We start from the raw sequence: 12,164 nt of genomic DNA on the forward strand, positions 1-12,164 counted from the left end.
AGAATATTGTTGCTAAAAGAATTTGTATCTGTAAGCATTGGACATCAATCCATTTCTCTTATGAAGGATTTATTGGAATAGATAACTTAACACACTAAAAGTATACCCTTCCATTCTTCAACGAAATGTGACCTGACAAAAGAGACTCATAATATCTAAACTAAATAATTATACGATATAAAACAATCAACAAATAATGTTACCAGTATGGGGTATTAGGGGGATTGTATTATTTTCACAGTTGAATTCACGAATCGATCCAAATCAGACCACACTTTAAGACCTGGAAGCACTAGACGGCCGTTTGGCCATAGTGTGGGACTTCGAAGCAGCGCACATCCACACGAGACTCGACCACAGGGCCCTCATTCTAGAGGTTAGTCGTTTGCGCGCGAGTTCAAGGATTCTGGGTTCGAATCATACGTTAGGGATAATCGATAGCACTAATGAGGATTCTCATACTAGGATGAAATGGTCATCCAGTGCTTCCAGGTTCTCTATGGTGGTCTAGCTTCAAATGAATCATGATCTCAACCATTAAAAAATTTCATTTGTAGTTGTAAAAGATATATATATGTCTAAAATAAAATGGACATGGTGTCATTGAAAACGAAATTAATAGTATTTGGAAGTACCAAAAATGAATTGCAGAATAGTTGAAAAGGTAGTGTGAGACAGTAAAAAAAGAATTGTAGACAGAATATCCACATGAAAAGTATGGGGAAAAGGTAAATAAAAAATGGGATTATTTATTTATTTAGACACAAATATAGATAGAAACGAACGCCAAAATAAGCATGTGCTGTACAAACAGATGAATAAAATTGTAAGAAGATTGATGATGAAGGGCCAACAATAATTAAATTAGTAAAAAATAGACGAACGAATGTAGTATATGGCAGGAGAAACAGTTCAGTTTTGAAAAGACAACAAGAAGAAAGTCTTAGCTATAGACGTTCCTGCCACTTTTTCCGAAAAAAATTATATTAGGACCCCTACTGGCCCTTAAAAAGGGGAGTTATGACAAATTTACATATTCTAGTTCTACACAGGTTGGTTTTATGCTCCGGAGTCATGTCATAAACTGACTGCCTCTTCGCATTTTTCACCTCGCCCCAGCGTCAACAAATAAAGCACAACATGGAATTCTCCAGGATGATATTCATAGCACAAGTCCAATCCACCGAAAGAGAGTGTGGTGATCATTTCCCAAATTAGAAGGGGTTTACTGTTATTATTTATTAAAACGAAGACTGAATGAGAACTTTTGCTAGTAGTTTTTGAATGCACAGATCAGGTTTCGAATGGTGAATTGCTATCATTTCTGAAGCGCATAGGTTTCTTATCTGTATTGTATAACCCTAGATATAATTTTAAAAGCTATTTCCAGAAAAACGATGTGATCATAGGTGGTTAGGTGTTTAAGAATGTAACTACTGATCGTTTTACTTTGACCACTGAGCAAATGTCATTATACAACTAATTATTTATTTTGTTTTTCCAAAGATACTATAATGTGTTTATCAGCTTCAACTCATATGTAAATATATCCGGCTAAAATGACTCTAATATTTTCTCCAGTACACTATGTAGTATTCTGAAAACAAATATCAGAACTTTTAATCTGCAAATATAGACTTCACTTCAAAGCTGGAAATATAACTGCGTAAATTTCACCCAGAACCACACTTGCTATTTTCTTACTAAAGCAGATAAATGATACCTGGATTTTATTTTAAAAACAATCCTTTAAATTTATTTGCGCGATAGTGGTATATTTTGTACGTCTTCAAAATCATTCTCCGTTTTCAATACATCAATAAAACAACACAAACGGTTTAAGTTATATTAAACGTTCAACGCAATTCCTGATCTGCACCGAAAAAACAGTTGGACAATTAGTCAATGTCTGTCTACATAAATGTACATTATCAGACTAAAAATCGGATTAAGCCATTATGACACAAGCAACTTAAACAAATTAAGACTTCCTTGACAAAATCTCATGTGATACAAATTAGTGGATGAAAACTTAAAATGATGTGAATAAAAATCAATCTGGTTAACCAAAAGGCATTAAACGTTTTCTTATCAAATTTTAGATATTTTACTTCTCTTTCATTTATGATTATTGATGGTTAGATTTTTTCGCTATTGCGAAACCCAGAAAACTTGGACCAATCATTTGTTCCTGTGAAATCCTTTCACTATAACCCCGAATGCGTTTATAGCTCAAAATTAATACGAAATACCCTCACTGACCAACAGCATTTATTGGTAAGAACATCTTGGAGAAATTTCAAAGGACTTAAGTCACTTTTTTGAATATCTAACTGGTTCCATCTATGAGATTAAAGATTAATCTGTAGTTAACACACCTGAAGAGTACAACTGTGTGTTACGCTACAGAAATCGTAAGTAGTAATATGAGCTACGAAGTTATCTCGTCAAAATGGATTACAAGTTTAATAGAGTCAAACAGCGCAGTTAGCCTTCAGTATTGTGAACCAATGATTTGAAGACCCTGTACTGTTCAAATGACTAGAATTTTCGAAATTCAACAGATATGATATTCAGTAAAACCATAACGTTTCTAACGACATCGTAAATAGACAGCTCACGAATGTCTTCTGGTAAAACATTTACCCAACACTATTAACCGAATAAAGATTAAAGTATCGATCTCAACAAGCTATGTGGTATTATTCACTTATATCAAAAGGAAAAAACTAATTAGTAGTTACTTATATGTTGTATGTAGGGGAATTTGTTTTTCTCATAAGGACTGAAAAAGTAATAATTTATACTCTATGATCCATATTCTTGTAATGAAGGAGAGTTCTTGTAATCTGAATAGATACTTCTTATTATTAAGTTATTAAGTCCTTTGAGTTAGATGGTTTAACAAAGTAAATGCTGCTAACTTTATTCAGAAGAATCTTAGAAGCTCTACAATTAAACCATCCAGCTTAGAGATCCCAACAACTCTGAAATAATTCCTGTAATCACATGGTTATTGAATTTCCTTGAAATCATGAATCGACCAATGTTAGACCACTGATGAGACCTGAGAGTACTAGACGGCCGTCTCGTTCTAGTATGGGACTCCTCGGCAGTGGGCATCCACGATCCCACACGCGGGATTCGAATCCAGAACGTTCAGTCTCGCACGCGAATGCTTAACCTCTAGACCAGTGAGCCAGCAGTCAACGGTATTGTCTAACTTCAACCAATCCACGATGTCACGTGACCAACTTCAATTATCTTATCGCTTTTAAATTCTCGGAGATTAGCCTCTTCTATCATCTCCATTTTTTCAAATTAATTACTAATTCATCAGAATTATGTGAAATTTGCTAAAAGTGTTGAATAACTATCATCTACATAGATTTCGAATTTTATGGATGAATTGTTATCGTCTAAACTATGAATACTAATGATTAAAACAAAAAAAAGATGTAAATTTTATTTTTGATTTATAGAATTTCCCAATTATCGTGTAATGTACAACTAAAATCTCCAGTCTTTTTCATTTCACTTTTCATCCTGAAAGAAATATTGGATTATTGATGATAGTATTGTATAAGTTTTTGACTTAATAAGTATCTTGATGTAGGCGACATTATTATAGGTTCATGAGAATACTACTAATCACAAAAATCTAAATAACTATTTTCAATACAATGACATTTCACTTTTCATTATCATATTTTAGCATTAATTAGTTTTCTATTGTGAAATGACCTTAGAATTTGGAAAATGGAATGATGAATAGACAGGTAGGTGAATATGAACGATGAAATGAATAGATCCTCATTAATTAAATAAATTCAGTCGGCCAGTTCGCTTCTTTTTTTTCCTCAATAAGATGTCCTCTGTCCTCTTTTCTAAATTAAATCATTTGATAAATAACTTAGTGTAAAGAGGAAAGTATGCAAAAATTCACTTCTTCGTCTTTCTGTTCGTAATAATGAAAAACGAAAGTAGTCAATTAGACTGCTTTAAAATTCTGTTTCTAAGATGACATATTGAGCAGTCGAGGTAAATTCAACGATTCTTCAAGATAAAATAAATCAAATAAGTCATAATATGTAAACCCAATGTTGTTTTACAAGAATTCAACACATAACTTATACAAGAAGTTTTGCAAGGATCTGAAACATTTAGTCAAACCATGTAACCACTTCACTAATACTATCAACTAACTTGTTTAGCAAGTTGGTAACATTCGGCTAAGAAATGATACAAGGATAGTATTCACTTATCTGACTTAAAAGCGAGCATAATTTATTAAAGATACCTAGTTTTTACCACCTGTCAATAAAGACTCTTCAGAAGACACATGATGCATATCATTAAACTACATTTTTAAACATGCAAAGGGACCGAAAAATCACCAAATTGTTCTCATAATATAGAAAATTTATCAAAATGTAATCTCCCTTCCGTCTATCAAAAAACGACTGTCTTCGTAATCCCATCGCCTCAAACTATTATTAGGAAATCCACCTTAGAGATTGGAAAACAAAACCCCTTCTGATTATTGAAAGTGTTTGTAAAGCATCATGTAATGTTGCACAGTTATTGTCACTAAAAAACGAGCTCAACCACCTCAGCGCATTTCATGCAGACCAAGCTACGCAAAAACAAATATTCTCTAAGGTTATATGTGTATATACAGTGCTATAAATGTCATCAAATTTGTACCAAGTTTCAAAATAAGGTCACTTAAAATATTTCTTTGTTATGTGCCACCAGGCATAATTCACATCAGTGTATCGGGACAATTATGGAAATGAATACAATACTTAGATAGAAATGATTCTGAACTCTTCGAGGGGTTAAAATATTGTACCATTTAAGTCACAAAGATAAAACTGTTTCTTAAATCAAATGGAAAATATCACTATGATATTGCAACAGAATAGCTCACTGTCTATTCACATTAATCCAGAAACATAATGCTGGTAAAATAATCAAATTCGCTTTCACCACATCTAAAGTAGTAAATTGTAGATCTACCTCTACAAATACTTATTTCTGAAGTTTGATTGGCCCTAGTGAGTTGGTGTCCGAGGAAATCTCGACACCAGTCCAGAAAGCTCGGTCACCTTTTGCCAAATTATGTACACCAACTAAAGAACAGGTGAACTGTGTATTACTTCACTCGATTTTACTTCATAGCTGTGAAACGTGGTTTTTAAAAAATGGAGGATATTCGTTGTTCATAAGTATTTGATCATGAGTACATTCGAAACATAAGTCACTTACTATGGAGCCACCGAAAAATTAATATGTAAAGTCAGACCCATGGCGTTAAGCAATGGTGGGAAGTCAGTTCCCATGTAGTGATATTACTAAAGGCAAGTACAAATACCTATGATAGCAAATAAGTCAAAAATAAACCATTAATAGATTGAAGGAAAGGAAGGAAGTATAACAGATGTAATGGTAGAAAGGTTGTACGTTTTGTTGATTACACATACGTTACTATGATGGCGCATGTGCATACACTCTTTATCTTCCCTTAAACCTTGAGATTAAAATTGCTTCATATCTGTCCTTCTTCCTGTACTATGTCCTTATATGCAACCTTTCTTTTATATATTACCACAACTAAATTAACTACTTCTATGAATTCGGTGTTCATCTTGTTGTGCTAATGAGGTATGGCAACTTGGACCGATGCATATGTATGCCTGGTCCGACGTTGTAGCTGACTGATTGACTGAGATGTTGTTATCGATGCTGTAGGAAACACACGCTATTACTAAAACTGTTAACTAATGAGCCTGGCTTTTAGTGAAGTGGCAAAAACTATTGTATGATATCAATTTTTTTAACTTACTCTCACATTACAAGGAGCAGTATTCTAGTGCTTGCTTTACAATCAGAGTCAAAAACATGCTTCTTATTTAACTTAATATTAAAACGTGTATGAAAGTAGGAAACATGACTGTAAAGAAGCTTCAAAAATAATTTATTAGAATCCTAGGTACAATAATTTCATCGGTCTACAACAAATTAAAGATACATCTTCAAAGCATATAACCAATGTCACGAACCTAAATTTCGTCCTAGCTACCAATTACCAACAAAGCTTAGCTTCATTCATAAATACAATACTTAGTTAAATATGATTTTGAGGATATGACATTGACTTTTTTCAGTCTTCAAAATCTTATCTATATCTGAATATAGTCGTACGTATAGTATTTTATGCAATTCAAGGGAATAGCTATAGTGTAACTCAATTTATGAGTTGAAATGAAAAAAATAATGCTGTGGAAGCTATCATAGTTAAAAATTATAGAAATACACTAATGATACAATCATAGCATTATTCTCACAAATATAGATGTTGTCCAGTTTTAAAATAGCACCTACATATTTTACTTAACCCAGTTCTGTACAACATTGTAATACATATTCTATGTAGTTATTATTACATAAGCTATTTCAGACATTTAACTGTGACATGGAATAGTGAATTAAGTTCAGTAAATGATAGATGAATATAAAAAATAATTAAAAGTACAGTATAATTCAAATCATCAAATCTATAACTAACAATCTTTTACATCAGATCATACCTAAACTCTGAACTGATCAGGAAAAAACAAATCTATTTAACTTAAATTCATTGTAAATAAACATAACCCACCTATTGGTAATGTTTAATACATTACAATTAGTTAAAATGTTGATTAAAAATTAGGATAATAACAGCTGATATTTACCTGTAATATATAAACATTTTTTTAAATTCTCATTTATTTACATCAATGTCACTAAAGAAAACTTCTGTTTCACTTTGGTTATTAATTTGATTCATATATTTTAAAATTATTTAATTCAATTAAACAGTTTATTTGTAGTAATAAGTAATAGAACTGGTTTGTAAGCATAGATTTAGATTATTATTATTATTATTAATACTATTAACTCAACTTTAGAGGTTCAGCTGAAAGAGTATTAATGTCTAATGTTTTTATAAATCTTAACATCATGACTACACCCTCTCTATTCAAGAAATAGAATTGCAACTATAACTGTTTCATTAAAACATAGAGAACATTTTTTGTTAACAATAATAACTGTTTCTCTTTTTACTCTGCGTCTACAGAGTTGCTTTCAGTGGATATATTTTATAAATTATGATTTGTGTATAACGTAACACTCTTACTACTATATAATTGGTTGAACTTAACAGAGAGGTGTTTTTTAAATAATGAATTTTCAATCAAAATCATGGTATATATAACTGATTTATAAGTTACTTAATACATTGCTTTTTCATAAATAAAAACTACACAAATATGGTCAATAAGTTTTGCACACTATTTAAGTAATGTAAGTAATAATGTACTGGATTGTATACATGATGTTTTTGACTTTAATTGTAGTGAATAAATGAGGATAGGTTTCAAATAACAATCAGCAGTGAAGTAGTTAACTGCGTCAATCACTTCATCTATCTTGAAAGTCTGATCATTAAAGGTGGATCGATGTTTGACTAAATCTTGGAATGAATTTAGAGATCCCCATTGACTTTCTCCAGCTTACGCCATTTTTTGGCGTAGACAAGATGTTTATCAACCAAACAAAGGACGAATATGCTGAGTTCTGCTCTACTTTGAGGCTGTGAAACGTAATTTTTATAAATAGGGAATATTTGTAGGTTGCTAGTATTTGATAGTCCATTTCCATGGCTCTTGTTTAGTTAGGCTACTGAGTGATAAATGTTGGGTTTAAACGCAGTGCACTAAATAACGATAGAAATCGATTAATTGCGTTAATTTTCATTGGCCGATCTTTGGGAGGTGTAGTATTTATTCTCAACCATCCTCTACCTCGAAAAGTGGTGATAACCGGTTTAAGAAGGGGAAAATTGGAAGAATGCTACGGAGGTCTGAACCAAGACATGACATCATTTCATCAAATCATTGGCCGTCAAACTGAGCCGTGTAGGTAATTTAAGATTACCCAGTTGGGATCCGTAAAATTATCGTAACCAGTGATCAAAGATTTGGTCAGATATGTTTCAGAGAAAGCCGAAAAGACGCAACTACATTCACTGTTAGTCTTCCCTTAGGTCTTGAGTTATAAACTATCCCATAACTTTTTATATCATGAATCTTGACTGACTGAATAAACAAACTGAATCAAGCTGAGTAGAGCATCCATCTACAATCTCGAGCATAGCTGTAAACCATGTACTTGAAATACTAGCCAACATACTACTCTACATGCATCAATACAATTTCTTTCAACAAAACAGGTTTTATTTCAACAACTCTTTCTTTAAAATTAAATGCTTTCCACGACTTATATTTTGTCTTTTCTGTTCATTTAATGTTTCACACAATTGAAATGAAGTGGTAGTTTCTACACATAAACTAACAAACTATACAAATCTATGTGTATAATAAAGAGAACAAAAAACATTTATCCAAAATCTAAGTTAACTAATAAAATTACCACTTATTTTGAAAGGATAATCAAGTAGAAACCTCGTTCTATTTTAGCTGTGGACAAATGTAGAGTTCTAAATGTTTAATGATTGGTGTATATTTTTTTTACATAGAAAAGATTGAAAAGTGAATTGTTAACAGATAAGAATTGCTAATTAAATAACAGGAAACATTATTATTATTATTATTGCTTTCTTCCTTTCTTCTATAGAATAAAACAGCTTATCAAAATGTATTTGCTTATTTTTCTATAAACCATATGGTTTTATCAATTTAATATTCAAATGGTGTATCATTAATGTAAAAATACACCAGGAAGAGATTGGAAAGATATGTAATAACTTACATTTAATTTAATAATCATGGTGAATTCCAATTGGTCCTTTTTATATAAATATATATTTATACAGTCTTAACATACTTATCACTGATTTACTGATAGCAGTGTATTTCTACTAAAAGATATTTGATATACACTAAAATCCATTTCTATTGTACTGTGCATCAAATCACTAATCTTTTTCTTAGGTTATTCGATCTAATGTAAATCTGTATTTACTACAAATTTTCAATTGATGGTATTCAATAATTGCTTGTTAACATCAATTTATTTTGAGATATCATATCTGAATATGAAGCATCAGATATATAATATAATCGCAACATAAAATAAAGTTCCATAATCCTTAAAAAGGCTACAATAAAGGCTGTATATATTTGATCATCTGAATAGGAAAAAAAGAAATCAACTGTCTTGAAGTCATAGTTAATTTTAATGTAATAGATGCAGTTGAAGTCAAATGCTTGCAATTTATAATCTAACTTAGCATTAATTAGTGAAAAAAATTATTTTGGGTCTCAAATAGTAAATATTTAACCAACGAATCAGAAGTACCAGATTAAAAACGCCAACTGACATCATTCAGTATTTCTTCAACTACACAAATGAATTAACTATCTCATGTATTTCATTTATCATATACATCGGTCTAATCGTCTAACGTTTTCAAGGTTTATTGTTGTTTTTTTTTTCATGATTGTACTTATTACGTATGTGGCAGTCCATTCTAGCACTCTAACATCGGACAATCTGTTATAAAAGCATTTGTGTTAAACTGTAATCAAACACAACAGTATTCAAAAGATTGTGAAATGTAATCAACAACTTCATTTCTATCGTTTAAAAATCCCCATCATATTAACTTTATTTCTATTTAACAAGAAATGAAAGTAGTTTTGTTTTCATGCCTTTTTTTTAATTGACACAATTGGTAATATTATGTAGTTGAAATCATGAGTCAATTGAAGCTAAACCACCATGGAAAACATGAAAGCACTAGATGGATGTTTCGTCCTATTGTGAGACTGCTCAGCACTGCGTACCCACGATCCCGCCTCGCGAGATTCCAACCCAGGACCTATCAGTCTCGTGCCAGAGCACTTAGCCACTAGACCACTGAGCCGGCATCCAATGGTGTTAATATCTAACTTCAACTAATCCACGAAATTGAGCAACCATTCACCGATTGTCTTCAGTGAGTTGATACCTCCCAACAGACCTGGTTACTGCTTCTCACTAGAACTCCAGGAAATACCTCTTGGAGCCAGTCACTAGTGAGCATGTGATCTTTATCGGAAACGGCCGTCCAATGATTCAAGGTTTAAAATGGTGGTCTACCTTCAATTGACTCATGATTTCAACTATATGAAATTACTAAAATCTCCACAAAACCCCCTTCTGACAATTGGTAATAATTAAAAATATAATAACGATAGAAAACGTATAAATACAAATCGTTACACTGTAACTAATAGAATTTATATTTAATGCAACCCAAAATGTTTGAGTATTTTAATATCTTATTAATTGTAAACTAGATATATTTTGTAATGAATTCAAAAGATAAATAAGAACGATCATTCAATTCCTTTCTCTATTTATTCAATATCAGTCGTATCAAAAGATCACACTAAGAAAATTATAACTATGATCTATTAAATATCGATTATATATATTATATAATTTAATTAGTTTCAGTACGTTTAATGAAAGAAATGATTTAAAGTGAAATAGTCCCATAATGAACAAATTTTAAAAAAGTGTGAATAACACAATTTAATTACAAGATTTCCTTGGTTTCTAAAGGAAATCAATTTTTGGTAAAATCCATTGAATGATTTTGTTTTTCCATAATCAATAATTAAAGAATATTACTTTATTTTTTTTTATTCATAAAAGTATCTAACATATTAGTTGACTACTACTACTACTACTACCACTATTATTATTATTATTTGCATTACTTTCACTTATTTATTTTAAAACTATTCTTTCTAAGAAAAAAAGAAAAAAATACCGTAAAATATATTTTTTTATTTTTTCATTTTTTTCTTTCTTTAAATTGTTGCTGATTTAATTATTGAACTAATAATAAAAAGTATGAAAAAATTTTTCTTTTATCAAATGACGGTAAATAATTTTTACTACTAATTTTAAAGAATATAAATAAAAAAATTTGTTAATGTATTTAAATGTGTATGAAAAAAAAATATTTTTTTGGTTTTTACTTTAAATTATAAAGAATAAGTAACTAGATAATGGTACTAATGTAACAGTTAATGCATGAAATAAAATTTGTACTTTATTTTTATTACTTGGTTGTGATCGTTACCACATTATTACTTTGTGTGTGTATATTTATGGGTATGTATGCTTATATATATAGATATTTGTTGATAAAAGGACGGAAAGTTAAACACTTAAACATATTTATAATATATATAGATAAGCCGTTCGTTTACGTTTACGCATAAATGTATTGGTTTATGTCTAGTATTTATTCATAATTTATAAACTATTTCCTGTTTAATGTATAAGAATAAAAATACTCAAATAGGGGATTTTTTTATGCGTTTTGTAAGATATATTATATTTACTTTATTCAGAAGGAGTTAGTGTCAGGTTTTGAATGACATAGTTGACTATGGAATAATCGATTAACTAACTATCTTGCTTATCACTTTACGTTGATAAATGCATGTTTTGCTTATAAAAATTGGTTGGAAAAATTTTAGATCAGAAATGATATAAGAGATGCTGAATTCTGTAGGCCGAATGAGCTAAGCTTGGACCCCACACAAACTTTCTATAGAGAACGAATGAAATGAAATTGAGCATTGAAATTTTTTTATAAGTTATATTAGCTTATCTGGATGACCCGAGATTTGGTTGTTCAGTGCCCATAGCTTTTTATCATTCATTTATGTACATGTGTATTGATTGTTTACTTGATCTAATCCTCTATTTTCAAATTACTTGACCTAAGATAATAGGTTTTGTTGATATTGGCGGAGTCTTTTTCAAATTTTGTGACTCACGTAACTAATCAACTGAGATCTCATAAACTCGTTACTGTTCAAGATAAGACAGTCAACTGCAAATGAAAGGTAGCTAAAACGTTACTTACCAAACGAACTTCTACAGCTCCAAGAAAGCATTTATGATAAAAAATTACCCTCTTATTGTTTGTTTGCCTAAATTCGGGTTAACAATTAAATGCCAGGATTCATTATTGCATCAAGAAGATTTTGACCAAGTCTAGCTATCAACAATAAATATTTTTTAGAAACGTTAGTAATACAGAAATTCCACAGTCTAATTTTTTAGAACACCTTTTATTTCAGTAGACA

Source organism: Schistosoma mansoni, chromosome 1 (assembly GCF_000237925.1).
Source record: "Schistosoma mansoni strain Puerto Rico chromosome 1, complete genome".
In the NCBI taxonomy this organism is placed as follows: domain Eukaryota; kingdom Metazoa; phylum Platyhelminthes; class Trematoda; order Strigeidida; family Schistosomatidae; genus Schistosoma; species Schistosoma mansoni.